Raw genomic sequence first — 19,114 nt, forward strand, 5'->3', positions numbered from 1 at the left:
TCCATCGATATACTGGGGAAGTTGACTAAGCAATTTCTTGAAGGATGTGCAGACATTGTGCGCTTCTCATATTTTGTAAACTGCCTTTTACCTAAGTCTGAGAAGTCAGTAACACTCCTAAAAATTCAGGAGGCATCATATAAACAGCCAGGTGAAAGTTTCTCTGTTATCAGTGAAGAAACATGCCTCCTAGCTAGATCACATGAAAGTTGTTAGGAAGATGCTAAAAGAACAAACTATCCAAAACCAAACTTGTCCTAATGGTTCTAAATGGGAAATAGTTCAGCTGCTGGAATTCTTGTAACTTCATCCATTTCTTCCCAATCAATTTTGCTAAGGAGAATTCTGTGGTGAACCTGCTTGGAAAGAATCACGTTTAGTTTTAGGCAGGTGCCAAAGCTTCAGATATAAATGATGGAAAACTAGTGGTGAATGGGAGAATTGCTAAAGGATTTGAGTGAGGAACTGCCTGACATTTGGTGGCTCCCCCTTCTTAGGAGACCTCCCACTATATTCCTCAAGGAATCCCAACCCAACTGCCCTCTTTTGGGTGACTGAAGTGGCAGAAGTGGGATAGGAACCTTTACTTCTCCATTGTGAGGTCTATGCCAATTCATCCAACCCAAGTAACATGAGATAATCTTTTTTTTTTTAAAATCCTATAAAGTTTTCACACTTTTCAAGTGATAACATATGGTCCAGTCAACCATACTCCTTTATGCATTAATAATTTTGCAGGCTTGGTTATTGCCATGTATTCCATATGGATGTGCCACTTAAAATGGCCTGAAAAAATAGGTATAAATGTTGACATTAATCTGTTTCCTAAAACTAAACAAATGTATCACTATAGGAATATTTGATCTCTACTGCGTACCTTCAGAACCAGGAACTGAAATCCCTGAATGAAGCTATCATTTCTCCATCTTTCCTAATGTGGAACCAAAGCAAGAGAAGATTGCCCAAAGCCTCTAAGACAGTGTTGTCCAAACTTGGCCACTTTAAGATGGGTGGAATTGAACTCCCAGAATTCCGCAGCCAGCAAGGCAGGCTGGGGAATTCTGGGAGTTGAAGTCCACACATCTTAAAGTGGCCAGGTTTGGACAACACTGCTCTAAGAGAACTTGTCCCAGGTGACAGGATAAGGATGGTTGAGTTCCAAGCTTGTAATCATCCAGCTTTCATGCCAGGTATTCCTTTTATTTATATATCTGTAGCATTCCTTTATATCATTAGGATTTTAAATTAATTCTCCTCAGAAGAGATTGCAGCTGTAAGCAATTTGTGAAAGAGATGTTTTAATGCAGGCCTTCTCCTGCAAACCCTGCCATTGTTATGTTCCTGTCCAAAGCACCTTGCAGATGGCCCATAAATGATTTATGGGCCCTACCGAGGGTGTTGTCGAGAGAAGCAAAGTGACACTTGACAAGTGGAAAACGTTGGCCATCTCCGTTGAACTGTTAACAAGGCCTCCCATGGGGCCACCGATTAGCCTCTGTATTGCTTGGCTCCAGAGGAGCTGGGATTTTCCCCAACACAGGGTGGCTTAGAAACTTTAAACACCCCACCCCACAATAAACTCATACTCATACACCCATGTAAATACATGTCTCATGAACTAGCCTCTTTGGACTTCCTTCCATGCTGCGTCAAGTTCCTCAGATGTTGTCAAATTATCTCTTTGGGTTCATGAGGAATCTGGCCCACTGATAAAAATTGATGTCCATGTCCTTCTTTTTTAAAAAAGTAGAGCAAAACAATTGCCTGCTATAACTTAAGGAAGAACTTGAGGTAGTTTTCAAAGCAAGACAAATTAGGAATGGCTAAGACCCAAACAGCAAACATGTGGCAAAGAAGGAGATTTATTTATTTATTTTATTTATTTATTTAATAGACTTGTCCCCGCCCATCTCCCCACAACGGGGGACTCTGGGCGGCTAACAACAAACTAAAATAAAAAATACATAATTAAAAGTTATAAAAACCAAACTTACAAAGAGATACAACATTCTCTTCCTTTCCTTTGCTCTCTTACATCCTTTGAGCCGAAACAGCAGAATTTTGTCTGCAGAAACACTAAATAAATTCCCTGAAAATGGCTCTGCCTCCACCTTCCTGTGCAGTATTATCTATGTGTGTCTGTGCAGATCTGCTTTCTTTTATTGGACTGTAGGAATGCTATACAGTAAGAGCTCCTTGTCCATGAAAGATTATATTCCAATTTGGAATTAGTGATATGAAATTATACTCTCTTGAATGATATCATATATTCCTGCCTAATCATTCCAATAAAAATAAAATAAAAATGTGAAATGATAAGGTTGACTGAACAGAAGTCCCTCTGTTCACTTGTGGTTAGCCATGGCTACCATTGCAAACATTATTTATCATAATTAACTAGTCATTGTTAACATTTTCTGTTGGTTTCTTATAGGACAGGGGTGCAAAGTTCTTTTGAGTCCAGAAACCATCGTTGATCACTGATTGCTGGGGCCTGCTCTCCAAACAGAAAGTGTGGGCTGAATAAAAGCTAACGGACAGAATTTAAATTAAATTCATGATGTCTTTAAAAATAATGCCATATAATCATGCTTCTTTTCTCTCACATTAAAGGTGATTTGGTGTCGTTGTGAAGGCACCAGGCTAGAAACCAGGAAACCATGAGTTCTAGTCCTGTCTTAGGCACGAAAGCTGGTTGGGTGACCTTGGGCCAGTCCCTCTCTCTCAGCCCCAGGAAGGAGGCAATGGCAAACCACTTCTGAAATCTTGCCAAGAAAACTGCAGGGACTCGTCCAGGCAGTTGTGAGGAGTCAACACTGCCTCAAAGACATATACACACACAGAGCTGTATCCAAGATTTCAGGGGCCATTTCAATCCTTAAACCTCAGGTTGTACACTTCTGCTGTGGGACTTCATCCCAAAATGATGCTGTGGCAAAAAGTCCAGTTTAAGTCTGGCCTATCCACATTACATTACCCAAGTTTCTTCTCCTTCTGCGTAGTGAAATACTGGGAAGGTAAATGCAAGTGAATTGGGCCAATTTTGCAAAGGGGCGGTTGCGGTCCATGGTGCCACTTGTTTGTCCTGAGGCCTCAGATTAATACAAATGACTTCCTGGGTGGTCCAGTTGCATCATGGCCACCCCAACCCCATCCAGGCGACTTGCTTTTGCAGCTGTTTGATATAAATTCCTCGCATATGTCTTAGTCCAGTTGGTTTATTTTTACAAACAATAAATAGCCCTGACGTTCCCGCTGCTTTCCCTTCACTCAGGCCATCTCAGGCTTGGCTATTGGCCAGAGAGACGGTGGCTCCGACGTTTGCACAGATGGCAGTTGTCATTTTGGAAATCCTCTGAGGTCAAGCCTCATCCTTGTCCTTCAATCTTCCCCTCTTTCTCAGCCCCCTCCTTAGTAAATGATCACAATCTATTATCAGCAGCTGCAAATCACTACCAGATGATATTAAGTTGCTTTGATAACACTCTTGGTCCCTTCCGGTGTGATATTTTTCTTCATTAAGCAGAATGGCTCGAGCTCACCAAATCCGCTTACATATCCACCCACTCCTTTCCAGAAAAGTTATAGATCACCGTCGCTAAACTAATTGTTAGCTGCGCAGCATGCCTCAAGCCTGGCCCAGCCAGCACAATTCCAGCCCCTTGGCTCTGATTAAAGGCACGGAGGAAACAGAAGTGCAAAGAAAATGAAACACTCTCAGCCGTTTGGGCAAAATGTCACGGCTCTTTGAGGCCTTCCTTGACGTTTGTTGATAAAAGTAAGAGAAGAGAGAGTTATCCATCACAGACCCTTCTTCAAAGGGCTCAGATGTGACTTATTTGTTAAAGGCGACTGGCTTGGTTTAGACAACGGTAAACAGATTGCAGAAGAAATGGGATTCCTAGGCCAGCGTAGAGGAAAATGAAGGTTTCTTTGCTATTCCTCTCCCCTAGATGAGATGACTTCCCATGGCTGAGATGCTTGTTCACTTCCTCTCACCCTGCTGTGACTGCCTGTTGTTTGCTCTTTTGGGGGGTGAGAAGTTACATAAGACAGGCTCTTCTGAGCAGGTGGACAATTGTCCATTGTAGCCAATAACCGTTGTCATAAAATTTGATATTTAGTTAAGCACAGACTTTTTAGATGCTTCTTCCATCTTCTGGAAGTTCAATTGTTAGCTGTGGAAGGACTATGGGAAGTCTTAGTCTTTTCTACACTGTTGGAGGGCCATGCCTTTCTATAAAGCAAAAGAGTCATGAATTATTTCCTCCAGTTTTTTTTTTTTTAATTCCTATGCTAAACAACTTCCAGTATGCCATAGATCTTTACTCCTTCACTTACATTCATTGTCATTCGTGCAGTTAAAATTCCAGCCTGACTCGGCTTCCAGGAGCAAGTGAACACCAAAAGTCAGTTACTTGCTACTTAACTGTTGCCAGTTGTAGGCTGTTGAGTGATTCTAAGATGGCTGCTGAACTCAAGAGACGATTCTTTTCCACTGCCAATCTGTCAGCCTTTCATCGGGGGACCATGTTTTTTGATTAAATTCCACAAAGCTATGGGCCAGGAGCTAAAGGCATTTGCTACACTGTGTTAGTGTTCTGTAAAATATGAGATGCAGAACTTTGGAGAGGGAAGTCAAACAAAGTAAAATTATACAGCATATCAGTCTCCATAAAAAAATCTGGTCTGGCAAGAAGTGAAATGTCCAGGTTGCTTGGTGAAAGATGGACTAAAACGTTCAGTTTCAGGATATTCTGTTCCTGAAAATTTGGCCTGTCCTGGATTAAAAAAATAATGTTATAACATACATCTGTGCGTGCAGGTACTGTATGCATCTGTATTTACAGACTCTGTAAACTCTGCTTCTCAAGATCCAGAATCCCAACAAAATTTACAACGTGAATAAAACCAAAAAGTATTTTGTACTGAAAAGTATACCATCAACAGAAATTTTTAAAAAGCTTCTCAAAAGGTCCTCTAAGAGATAAAATGGGTGGGAGAAAAGAGCACATCATTTTGTTCTAGGGCCTGTCCTAATCTAACCATTCTGGCCAACTTAAATTGTTAAGCCTCACCTTTGTCCTCTCCAGAGAGAGAAAGACTGGCCCAAGGTCACCCAACTGGATTTGTGTCAAAGGCAGGACTAGAACTCACAGCCTCCCAGTTTCTAATTTGGTGCCTTAAACCACTATTCCAAACTGGCTCTTACTCCAGGAGGGTGCTACAAAAATAATGGGAGGAGGAAATCTCCTCCTCCTCAAACTGATATAGCCACCCAGAGTTATTGAGAATTGGGCGGCATGCAAGTTTAATATATTATTATTGTTGGTCACACAGCCAGCCAGTTGTTTAGACTGGATTTGGCATTTTCATCCCCTGTCGAGTCCTTCCCAAGGACCTAGGATGGGCAGAGGTTGTTGTTTGATGGTGTTAAAGGATTATTGTCGCAGGATGTAAGCTGTTCCAAGGAAAGTTCCCTTTTGCAATGGACTGATGGTGATTTGGTCAATGCCGATGGCCTTCAAGTGGTGCTCCAGATGTTCTGGGATTGCACCCAAGGTGCTTATGACTATTGGTACTATCTTTGCTTTCTTTTACCACAGTCCTTCTATTTCTATTTGTAGGTCTTTGTATTTTGTGATTTTCTCCATTCGTTCTCTTCTATCCTGCTGTCTCCAGGTATTGCAATGTCCACTATCCAGATTTTTTGTTGTTGTTATTTACATTCTTATATGTAAGCACCACAGGACTGATGATTCCAGAAGAAGCTTTGATTGACACTGGTAGTGTTTGCCTGATCTGCAAAACGAAAAAGCTATAAAGGTCATAATTCACATCATCAAGCTTTCTGACTTATTGGGTCATCCAAATCAGAAATGATCACCACTTTGAGTTTTAGGAAAACTTTCCAGCTGTCTATATGAAGATCTGGTTCTTCTGCCAAGGACCTTGAACTTTTTTTTGGGGGGGGGGGTCCTTCATTGCTGCCTTTCTGAAAAATGTTCCTGCCTGAAGCACCATCATGCCCATATGCACCCACCTTATTTTACCATTTTGCATCCAGGTCCTGCTTTTAGCTGTCTCCCCAGTCACATCAAAATGCTGCATGGCAAGACCATATATCTTTTCTAATAGAGGACAGTGATATCAGAGGTCAGTTCCCTCTTTAAATATATCCATTATTTTGAAGACTTTCATAGGCTAAGTTCAGGTAACAGGAATGAACCAAATCTAATTTAAAGATCATGAAGAACAGAATCCTTGAAGAAATCTTCAGGTATCTGAGTAGGAATAAGAACCACCTATCAATCATCTGTTATGGTGCAATGCATTATATTTCTGTAAGTTACAGGAATTCTTTCTAAACTATAAGTACCGATGTGTTTTATAACATATTGAATACAAAATCTGTATCTTCATTTACCTAATTTTTGGAGGGAGGGGGACGACATGCGTTTCCCTCATTCTGATTGTCCTGTTTCTTGCAATGCTATGAATCTATGATGTGGCTTTCAGTGGGTCTCATTCAGAGGAATATTTCTTCACCACCACCCCTCTTCTCTAGAACAGCATCCCCCTAGAGATTCGACTTGCCCCAATATTATTGGGATTCAGGAAAGCAATCAAGACTTGGTTATTTCAACAGGCCTTTGAGGGGGACATGATTTAAGAGTCTCCTCCTGTGTCGGAATATACAGTTATATAGGTTTTATGATTCCTTGGCCTAGGAATATTTATTATGTAATATTGTTTATTTGCTTGGTTACTTTTTGCTGTATTAATCTTCTTTATCTATGGAAGGACTGTAGCTGCTCAGTTGATATAGAAGTGCCATATAAGCCTAATCAAATCAATCCATCAATCACGCGCTGAGCCTTAGAAATCAGAGTTTGCCAGCGTCTCATTCCAGCGTTCACATTACTCCAGATCTGCTGTTAGTGATGATTATTTGCCCCACAGCCCATTCACACGCTTTTGACTTCACATTAAAGCCACCTCTGCAACTGGTCGAAGTTTCTTGGGCAGATACCCATTCTTGAAAGAAACAAATGGATCGTGTTGGATTTCAGAGGCAGGGTTCCAAATACCAAACCACGTCTGGTCCTCATATCTGGAGGAATGACTCCAAGTGGAGTTAAACTAAGTGGAGGTCGAAGGTTAGGCCTTCCTTGAGATAGATTCCAGTCGTAATTCTTTCGCCGCCTCTTACACCAAACCATAGTAAAGCTCTGCAAACTTTCTCATGTCTGCGAAACAATTCACACCGAGGCAGAAGGGAGGCTGCGCTGATCATGAAAGTTGCTGGAGAAGATAGAATCAAAGAGAAGCAGGAGCTTGGCTTCAGTCACAATCCTAGCTTTTCCTATTCTTTAAACTATTTGCATACATAAAGCGAAGCAACCTCTTTCATTTCTTTCCCCCTCTCCTAATCATCTGAGGCCTATTAAGAAATACTCTGTATCCTGTAATCAGACCATTTATATAGTAAACTGCCTCAGGGCAAGTCCCGTTGTAAACAAACTGGAAAACTCCTTTGCAATAAATGATTAACATGGGAAGACACCATTCATAATTAATTCCCTCCCCTCCACCCCAACTTCCTGCCATTTTGGTTGGCAGATGGTCCTAGGAATCTAAGCAGGACTTATCATCCTCCTTTTATATGTTAAGGAGGGGCAGGCAGGAGGGGCAGGGAGGAAGGACTTTGGAACAGAAGAAAAATAAAGAATGGTTGGTAAAATTGGCAGTCTGAACTCCTGGGCTCATTAATGTGTCTGATGCTGTTTTCAGCATAAAAAGGATCCAAGCGCTCCAGTTGCAGTTATTGGGTGTTGAATTCTGCTCTGTAGAGCAGGAAGATGGGAACAAACTTCTGGGTGTAGGGCATCTACTGGATTGGTGTCAGGGCTATTAGTATCCCAATTGGATCCAGCTGAAAATATTGCCTCAGATATGGATGAAACTCTAGTTTGCCTTCAAATCATATAACTCTTTTCCCTTTTTTGGGTGGAGCCAAGTGCAAAATAATGGTTAAGAAGGGTTGCATCCAATGATCTAGAAGTGGGGTATCCCTCTTGTACAGAGTTATTTTTATGGTTACTAGACATTCAGATAAATACCTGACCCTTCCAGAGCTTTGATTAGGATGGAAAATTGAAAAAAAACATTTGGAAGAAAATAATGGCAGACCACTTCCATAACATTGCCAGAAAAATGACATAATTCATATAATTTGTGCAGTGGCAGCATGATATTACTTGTGCCCCCCCCCCCACCCCATGGATACCTATGGATATGAGACTGTGTAGCCCACGTGGAGGTCCAAATGCCCATGGGGCTGAAGAACAACCCACCAACTTTTAAAAATAATTGTACATTTCAAATTCCAAATTTCAGTTTTGTATTCTCCTGGTTTAAACTTGCTTATGTAGGTTCACTTCCTATGATTTGTGATAAAAATCACCAGTGCCTGTCGAAAGAGTTCCCCAGTCCCATTCAAATCAAGTGAGTCAAATTCTTGCCTGCAGCTTGTAATGCATGGCAGATAGAACAGCTTGGCTGAACCTCAGCTAGGATCAAGGACTCCTGGAGAGAAGACAGGGAGCTAAGGGACCAAGAAGCATTTGGCATGGACAAGTGAATGGGAGGTGCAAGGAATACAGGATGGGAAGAACAGAGAAGCACTGCCAAGTCAGAAGCTAAGTCATTCAGGCACCAGATCTGGGTGGCCAGCCCACTTCAAGCTCAATGACAATTTAAATATAATACTACTGGTATCATTTATGTTGGCCAGTACTTCTTTATTCCCGCTTCAGGAAACAGGCTCAAGATTGGATTAGAAAAGCAGGAAATGGAACAGTGTGAAAACTAGTCTCAAGCCAGCAAGAGCGGGAGAGACTCCAAAGAACTTGTCAATATCTCTGCAAAAGACTCACACAGTCCTCTTCACTCTGAAGGAACGGCCATAAAGAACTAGAACTTGGCACGTTTTGCCTGCTTAATATTGCTGCTTTCAGCTACTACTGTCAGCACCATGTTGTAGGATGATGGAAAGGCTGGGATGATCTCAGCTGCTGTAGTTTTTAGGTCATCTGGGCAAATAAAGAGACTCCATCTCTCCTAGCCTTTGACTTACCTTGGTGGATTTGGACATGAGGTTGAATGGATTTTTTTTTTAAGGGTTGACGGAGAGCCAGTGAATGTCTTTGCTACTGATACAGACTGAAACACTTTGTTTTGAATCTTACAAGTTGTTAGAAAGTTCTGTCCCCTAATTCTTCAAATCTTTCAGGTAGATCTTCCTTCAGATCTTGAAATTAACTCTTCAGTAAAACACCCTGAAGCACAGAGTTTTCGCTATATAGAAAATAACAAGGTAGTCTTTGAGGTGTTGTAGTGAGATATCTTAAGACCCACATGGTCTCAAAATATTTCTAAGACTGGATGGGGTCACATCCTATCTCACTCTGGTACCATTAGATTCTACTACTTCCTGTTCAAGATGATGTCCAATAATAGAAATGGAGAACTAGTATAGAAAGGAAGGACCAGCAAGGCCATGTTTTATATTGACTAAAAACTTAATGGATCCATACATAAAGACATCATAGGTCACTACAATGGCATACTGAAATAATTGCACCTTACCTTTTTAAATTCCAGACTTAAGACTTTTATGTGATCGGTGTGGTTTTTCATCCCAGTTACACTTTGGGTAGTCATATGCCACTCAGAGATATCTGATTGGAGTGGCTTGTAAGCCCTGAAAATAAGGAAATAGTTAAAACCCACCATAGACTGACTAGGAACAAGCCACCTTCCAATCCACTTTCACCCATGAAGCCAGTGTTCTCTTCTCGCTGCATTAGTGGCATGAATGTATGTGTGTGTTGGACAGAGAGAAACTTTTTCCTTCATAGGAGTGTTGTCCTTCTCAAGCACTCCTTTGCACTCTACCCAATGGAACAAGTGCATTAATTAACGTATGTGAAATTATGCATTTCCACACCAGCAATTTATAGCCCCACTCAGCCACTACAGATCTGATAGAAAACTAGTCTTCATTAGTGATGTATCATGTCCCCTGCCTCTTCTATACAGATAGAGAGATCTACACATGGAGACCATCTTAGCTGAATTTGGGCAAACCAGACCGACTTTTGACATGGGCAAATCTTCGGGCTGCTCTGGGAGTCACTGGGGAGGATGGACATAACCTAAGAGCAGAATTCAGACCAAAAAGGACTTTGGGACGCTTCCTACCCTCTCCCCTTTAGTTGGGTTCACAATAGACTTCAGCGGATGGTAGGTCCTCTTGGAGAGAAGTCACAAAATTACACAACAATCGCATCTTACATTTCCACTACCCTGCAGCCGGCCAAACAGTCTCAGCGTGACTGCTGTCAGCCAAGGTTTGCTTCCGCGGCATTCACTGGCAGGAAGGCATCGGAAAACGAAAACGGAGATGCCTCTGACACAACCTCTGTGGGACAGCCATGGTGGTAAAGCCTCAGGGGAATTCCAGCTCTAATGCACAGCACGTTCTGCCACACAAGGGCTCTGTTTTCTTTTCCATTTTCCTTTTCTTCTTCTTCTTTTTTTTAGGAGAAGGGGAGGGAAGAGAAACCTCGACACTGACACTCGCAAATTGCCACATGTTTGGAATCTCAGCAAGCTCCCCCATCAAGTTGGGTTCCTGCAAGTCATTATTTCCACTAGACAAAGAGGACAGGAATTGTGTTAACTCAAGGCAGGATGCTTGCCTGTGTCAGGCCAGCACACAAGGAAGGGCTTCTCACCTCAAGGCCAGGAGGTTGGTTTCTTGATTGTTTATATTCAATTGGTATGGCCTTCTCACCTAGTAGCTCTAGGCAGCCTACAGCATATAAAAACACAATACACAGAAACTCAGAACAGCAACACATGTAGCCTACAAGACAGCTACATGTGGTAAAAACCATTCTACAGTAGAATGTCCATGACTGCGTAACAGCACCTATAGGGGTTCAAAGAACTTCATAACCCCCACGCTTATGTCCCAGGACCAAACTAGGCCTTATTTGGCTAAGCACGTACAGTGGTTTTTCTCTCTTTTTAAAGCAACAGGAAGTTGAGCATTCAGGTTTGATACCAGCTAATGTGGATCCCAGAATGATTCTGCGGCTGTAGAGTTGATGCCCACAGAGGCAAAGGAATTGTGGCTTTAGGCCAGGCAACCCAGTATTCACCAATGGGCCCCTGTTTTGACTGCAATTGCTTGAAAATTCTTTTAATTACAAAGATTAATTGGGAAGCTGGCATGCTTCAAGGGAAAGATTCAGCTTCCAGCATTGTGAGAATCAGCATTCATTTATTTATTTAAACAATTTATATGGCTATCCAACTCACTCACGGTGACTCTGGGAGGCTTACAGGAATAAAATCCCAAATACAAAACCCAGTCCACCCCCCCCCCCCGGCAACAACAATACATTTACACTAGCCATCTGATGGGCTCCGTAATGACTTGGGATCCCCAGGCCCTGGCAAAACCATGTCTTCAGGGTCTTGTGGAAAAGGGTCAATGGTGGGGGGCAGTCTTATCTCTGCAGGGATGATGTTCCACAGGGAAGGAGCCACCATGGAGAAGGCCCTTTTCTTGGTCCCACTAGATGGACCTCCTTAATTGGGAGGGACTGTAACCTACCCTGCCTCTCCAATCTGGTGGGTCAGGCAGATGAAAGTGGGAAAATGCGGTCCTTCAAATAACTCATTTAACTTATTAGCTTGCATCCACCTCATTAATAACACCAGACATTGATTCAGCATTTCCTCAGCATCTCTTGAACTTCAGGAAATGGAGAAACAGATATCAATGGGTCACATTATTAAGAAAGACCACATGAGCACATTGTCTCTAAATCCTATCTGAGCGGGGTTGGAAGCCTCCCTGAAATGGATGCAATGATGCTGATGAGGATTTTACTTTATGCAATGCTTCACAGAGCCTGAGCCCAGGAATGTACAACCGGGATATACAAGCTTTGCCTCCTGAAAGTTCTGGATACAAGCCCCAAACTCTCTCCTGAAGTTGCCACCAAATGATCATTCAATAGAAGGAAAAATTTATAGGAAGTAATCATTGTAATGGCATGCAATTACTTTATCTATGCAAATCCATTTAAGTCAAATTCGGTTTTGTCCTTGCCTCCTTGTTTGGGAGTAGGGAGGCCTCCAACACGCTGCCAAAAGGCCAGCCTTCTGCTCCTATCTCCTGTGCCAAGTTATGGTGAGTGTATAGATGAGGATTGAGAAGATCCAGATCCAAGTCCCTACACTGCCTTGGAAGCTCACCAGGTGATGTTGACCAGGTCCACTTTCTGACTTACATTACGCCTATGGAGAAGAAACTGAAGGAAGGAATGTCATATAGATCACCTTTAGCTCCTGAAGGAAGAGTTAGATGATGATGATGATCAAACTGATGAGTAAATAAATAAGCTCAGAGAATAAGAAAGAGAGCCAATAATCCAGAACCTAATTTGGTTACACTTTTGGAGAGAGTGCCTTCCGATTCTGATCTCAAAGAAAGCACAGAGTGGAAAACAAATGTGGAAAGTTGCAGCTGGTCAGCCACACTTTATGAGCAGAAAGGAAACAAATGCTGTTACTGAGAATCATACAGAAGAGTGGGGGGCTAGGAGCTTTCTCTGGTGCTTTTAAATGCACCCTGTCATCATTTATTAACTTATTTGCTCAAAGCCCCCAGGAGAATAAGGCTTGTTTTGTCTGAATTTCTGGCTAAGCCACAGCACTACAATCCCAGTTTCTTGTTATAGGGGTCTGTTGACATGTGAGCCCCTCCTGTTAGTGGGGGATAGAAGGAGCTGTTAGCAATAGAGGCGAAAATCCAGGGTACCACCAATCCAGAGGCTTTGAACAAAATTACTTCCTTTAACACACGACTACCTTAATTATGTGGTGGGAAACAAAAAGCAGTCAAATAATTCGTCCTGGGACGTCATAATTCCATCAGGACAATGCTGACTTTATCAGAGATTTATGGAAAGAATGTCATCATTATTTTTCAAGTAAACAGATCAAACTTCACTAAGGGGGAGCGGGGAGAAGTTGAAACTAGTAATTAGATTCTCTGGAAAGGAAACGACCCCGTAAGACAAGGGGTGGGAGGAACAGGACTTATAAGGCTTGTAACTAAAAAAAAGATTAAAGGCCACACTATTCAGAAATGGAAGGCAGTCTCAACTTTCTGGAAAGCAGAAGAAGGTTACAGCAGTTCTTCTCCAACATGTTACATGCTAGATGTTTGACAAATGCACAAGGTGCAGAATTTCAGAAGATCCCAGAACTTCAGGTTCTGCTCCTTTGCTTAAGTCCATAATCTACCTTTCATTCCTTTCAGGACATGATCAAGGAAGAGTAATACAAAGGAACAAAATAAATTTATGCTGGAAGCTTAGGGATGGTAATGCACACAAACCATGATCCATATCTCAATCCCCAGGTAAGAAATATAATCTGAACTTCCCTCACCTCATCGTCATGTTTTCCCACTAAATTAGTTCAACTGCAGTCATTGTTGACCTTAAATGGGAATTGTATATTTTGCATAATAACCACCAGGACAATAATAATTACCTCCCCCATTCTTCCAGAATTTTCTTTTGATGCAATCAGTTCACCTTGAATTCACCCAGAAATTTTCTGAGAACCTTTCTAAATCTGATACAGTAGATTTGTATTTATCACTTTCAGCTTTTGATTTTGGTTGACCTAGGAAGAGGTCTTACTACTCTGCTCCCTTATTTCTGAACTTATTTCTTCAGAAGGTGAATAAATACTAAGCCTCCAAAGAGCAGATTGATTTAACAGGAGACATATTTTCCACTGGGATTTCCAATCCCCCTTTTAATTATTTCCCCCCTATGGGTTTTTACTGTTTATTTTCAATTATGTTCTTTTCCCCCTCTTCCTTAAACTTTCAGTTTGAAGACCAAAAGCGTTCCGCCTTTCCTGATTTGAAAGAATCCCAAGAGAGATTCTGGCTTGTTTGGAAGTTCACAGCAACATCTTGTGAACATTGTACAGCTTCATGCTATGAAGGGCAACTTAAGTTCAAAGATCAACCTTTCAGAGGATTGTGACACTGCTCTGAAAATATTCAACTGGGGAAGCAAAATGGAAATGATGCTATGGGCCAGTGATGTTTGAGCTTCTTTTCTACAGAGAATTAGATTTGCTCCTGTTTCAGGAGAACATTCTCTGATGTTGGATAATTGTAGCTGCTGATCAGAGGTGAGCCATGGATCCATAAGCCACTGTTGTCCAGAATGTCTGATTCTGAATGGTCTTTGAGGTTCTTCCCAATCATAGGGCACTAATAGCATTCTTGGGCAGCAAAATTCCTTGAGATTTTATGGGAAGACTCTAACCCAATGTTTCTCAACCTTGGCAGCTTTCAGATGGGTGGACTCCAACTCCCAGAATTCCCCAGGTGGCATGGCTGGCTGGGGAATCCTGGGAGTTGGAGTCCACCCATCTGAAAGCTGCCAAGGTTGAGAAATGCTGCTCTAACCTGTAACCCAAGCAACTTGTTTGGATTGCTATATTTCTAAATGTTGGCCACTTCTGACTTGGATTCCTGATTTGCCAGCTCCCAGTTCCCATCTACCACCAACAATATACGCTGAAATAATAAAGAAATAAAATTCTTTAAGTTGCCTGTAATGAACAAGCAGCAAGCAGCAGGCATGTTTTCCTCTTGCTAAATTCTTTTTCCTCTTCTGAACATAAAAGATTTGGTTCTGTCTGGGGGAGGAATTGCTCAGGAGAAATATTACCTTGAGCTCTGAGTACAAGGAGATACTATCTTGGCGTCCTTTGCAGATAAATATTCAATATTATCCAGTGCTATGAAATAATTCTGATTTGTAGATTAAGCTTCCACCTTCAAAGCCATTACGGCATTAAATCAGGCTGTTAGCGAGTGAAAACAATAGCAACAGAGGAATGAAATAAAGTCGGGAAAAGAGGGAAAGAAAAGATGCTTTAGCAAAAGCAGGCATGTAACTATAAGTAATTAGCACTTCTGCTATGCTTTTCATCTTCCAATGTGCAAATATTCCTTTTTCAGTTCCCAAAACACCCTGTGCAAGGTGGGTAAATATTACAGTTTTAATAGTTCATTATTGTATTATGTAGCAGAAGGGGCGGGGGGGGGGGAACCCTCCCAGGTTTTAAATAGGCTTATGTGATTATTCCATGCTCCAAATGGATTCAGACTGATCTGGATTATTTGGAGCGCCAAAATGATTCAGCGCATCAGGCTGACAATCTGGTTGATCTGAAGGATCAGACCTATCCAAGTCTATTTAGACCAACTCATGTGCTTCGCTTGCGTGCAAAGCTGTGCGTTATTCAGCTGAATTGGTCCCCCTGCCTTTTAAAGCTTTCTCTTTGGAAGGAGAGGATGAAGACGTCAGAAACCTGGCAAGGAAACAGGAGAAGTAAAAATGAGTGAAAGAGATTCAAATACCAGGGAACAGAAGATTCACAGAGAATGTTAGAGGAAAGGAGGAAGGAAAGACAAGAAGATGTTCTAGTATTTTTCTAGGGCCCCTGTTTTGTTTGATTTTGCTGTTTTTAAGATTATTTTAGCTTGGGCTGTCTGTCCGATGTGATGTTTTTATCTGTTTTTTATGTTTTTTCTCGTTTTGAACACTGGCCAGAGTCCATTGGAGTTGGGCGGCTAATCCATTTAAATAAATAAATAAAAATAAAACCAAGGGCATTTGAAGGAGGGGGTAAAAAGGTCAAAATGACATCTGCAACCAGGCAATCAAAGCTCCAACTTTTTTACATGCACCACACATGTAATATATATCAAAAGGGTGAGGCTTTCATCGCACAATTGTAGTGGCCATCTTGACTTTTTTAACTCCCCCCCCCCGGGCCCATGCAGATGCCTCTAAAAAAAGAAGAAGGGTGAAATGAAGGCAGAGGAGACAACAGAATAAATATAGCTCTAAGAGCATTTTGTTTTTGAACTGGTCATCCTATTTTTGGCTATATGGCATTCAGAGAGTTACATGGTAATGAATAGGGTCCTTGCCCTATATAATAGTGTCATGTCAACTGCAATTGCCTTGCAATTTCTCAAAAGTTTTCTTCCCCTGCATTGGAGGGTTTGGGTTTACTATCGTGTTCTCAAGATGCTTAAGAATTTCTTTCATGTTTCAGTTGGGCATGGTTTTAAATTTAGTGCTGGCAATGATAAAAGATCTTCCTGCTGCTGGTCTTGTTTTCAGAATTCTCTATTTTTTCATCCCTGGCTGCCCACACTCTTTGATCTGAAAAATGTCCCTTGGGGGAGAGCCAGCCTTGGGATTTCATGGAAACCTTGGAAGCAAAGGAGGCTTCTTGAAGGCAGGCTGCTGGGGAGATGGAGAGCCAGGGAGAAACCAATGTATAATGAGAGGACATACCTTTCCTACTTCGTCATCAAATGAGTGCGAGATCACTCATGAGAATTTCCCCAAAATACCTTTGGAAAGAAAATTCAAAAGTAAATTCTCTCTCTCTTTCATCAGAAAAGAACTTATGGGAACAATATCTGTCTGTCTGTCTGTCTGTCTCTCTATCATCTGTAATAGTATGTGAGAAAGACCTTGGGACGCTGGGCAAAGAGATGCTGCCAAGGGAATGGTCAGATAAGAGACAGCATAGCCCGCAGCTGGATAGTGGGTGGGGCAAGAGGCTCAGAAGAGACTCTCCTTAGGTTCTTGGGCTGTAAAGGAGATGGGGAGGGAGGAGGGGGTGGGAGGAAGAATTGTACTTTCATATTAATGTAGAGATAGCTCATCTGGTTGTGTTCCTATCTGGTTTACCTCATGAGGCTGACATCAATCATATTGCAAGTCTGAAATTACAATTCTCTCTTGCCCACCCCCGTCTCCTTTACAGCCAAAGCAACTAGGGAGGGTCTCTTCTGAGCCTCTTGCCCAACCCACTATCCAGCTGCAGACTGTGCTGTCTCTTATCTGACCACTCTCTTGGCAGCGTCTCTTCATCCAGTCTCATAAGGTCTTACATACCATTATTCTATTATCTATCTATCTATCTATCTATCTATCTATCTATCTATCTATCTATCTATCTATCTATATCTCATCTCATCTCATCTCATCTCATCTCATCTCATCTCATCTCATCTCATCTCATCTCATCTCATCTCATCTCATCTCATCTCATCTCATCTCATCTCATCTCATCTCATCTCATCTCATCTCATCTCATCTCCCAACACTACTACGATAGGTTTCTCACCACTGCTTTAGAATAATGAGTGGATCTGATTCTACTCCCTGAATGCACGCAATTAATGAGTCCACCTCATCTTGGGCTGTTATCAGGATTTTGGAAGGCTGACAAAAATCTTCTGTAGAACCCCAGGAACTTCTTTCTGAACCTCTGACTGTTTGGGCCAGATTGTGATTTTTGGTTTGATGGTTTTCATGTTGTTTTATATTAGCTGTAGTGATAATTGTTTGCTTGCTGCTATTCTGGCCATACAGAGAGTTATAAATGTAATAAATAATAACATATTCTTATGACTTTAAGATGCTAAATAAGTAGGAAATAGTCCTTTGTGCCAAAATTGTGTGTTGGTGCTTTCGTTTTGTTTTTGGAAATGCCTTATTTTTAATTTATTCAGAGTGATTTCCTCCACTTTGAAAAAAAGACTAATGCTTTCTAAAACAGGCTATATATAACTATAACTATTCTTTGTGGTTATCATAGCTGCTTATATCTGAGAGGTTTGTAGTGTTTACTCATGCATAATTACATTATAAATGATTTCTCACAGAGAACGTGATTTGTGCATTTTCTTAGGTATGACAAAATTAATACCCCCCCTGACATGGAGAAAATATACTATATTACCTTTTACTGCTTTCATTTAGACCGAGCAGTCTGTCTTCTTTAACTTCATAATGGCATCCAAAATAGTAGGGAGAAAATGTGAATAAACAAAGACAAATGCCCTATTAGGAATAAGAAATAAAGTGCAGGGATTTTTATACTCACCTCAATAAAATATGTTACATGTGAGCTTGGAGGTAAGAAAACACCTCCAGTCTTTCTAGCTAGGAATGAATTTGCATTGTGAAAGACTTACCAAGGGGTTGGAAACAACTGCAAAGAAACTAGGAATTTACTTTCAGCAGACCTATTGAATTCAAAAAGAATGATGAAATTGGGGAGAAACAAAATCTGTTTTACCTAGCCACTTGCTTTGGGAAGAGATCTCTGATCTTGCCAACTGATTTTTTAGTTTAAAATTATCTAAATCTGTCCTCTGGGCAAATGGGAGCTGTATTTAACTTTCTGAAAGGTATCTTCAATCTTTCTTGTACCTCTTAAAAGCCTGGTGTAGGCTGGCTTTCAGAGCAGAAGAAGTGTCTTTTCTAGTGCTTCCTGGAAGGGCCCTATGAACCATTGTCAACTTGGTAAATTTTAGGAAGTAACCCAGCCCCTCTTCATCTCCCACTGTAGATGGGAGTACATGGAAATTGGGCATTCCCATTAGAATTGGAAAGTCCCTTTTGATCATACTCAAGCATCTTTGGTTTGAAGCCTGATTATCAGGAACAACCAATCAGCCACCTTAAGTAAACCTTAATTTGACTGTCAATTGTTTTTAACAAGGGGTGATTGAAAAAGGTTACCTATAGGTCAACTCTGTAATCAAAGAAACACATTTTCAAGTTTCATATGAGAAACATATGATGTTACACATGTATAACTGCACGATGCTGGTGGGATTCCTTGTTGGGCTGTCATGATGAATAATCTATGGTCCAGGTTGTCAAAGTGGTGGGCCTCTTTTACAATGGATGAGAGTTTTTATTTATAAAACTGTAACTTTCCCAGAAGAGACACCCTGCCATTCAATATCCTGAATTTAATATGCACATTCATTTGAATATAACTACTAGTTAGCCAGCATTTCTCATATTGACTGTCAGCATTTTAACAGTATTTTAATGTTTGATGTTATTGTATTTTACGGTAAACAGCCTTAGGGGCACTTTATGCTGAAACATGGATA

Source organism: Python bivittatus, unplaced genomic scaffold (genome assembly GCF_059951505.1).
Source record: "Python bivittatus isolate LINGU-HERP-01145 unplaced genomic scaffold, Pbiv_v1 ctg000190_np1212, whole genome shotgun sequence".
In the NCBI taxonomy this organism is placed as follows: Eukaryota; Metazoa; Chordata; class Lepidosauria; order Squamata; family Pythonidae; genus Python; species Python bivittatus.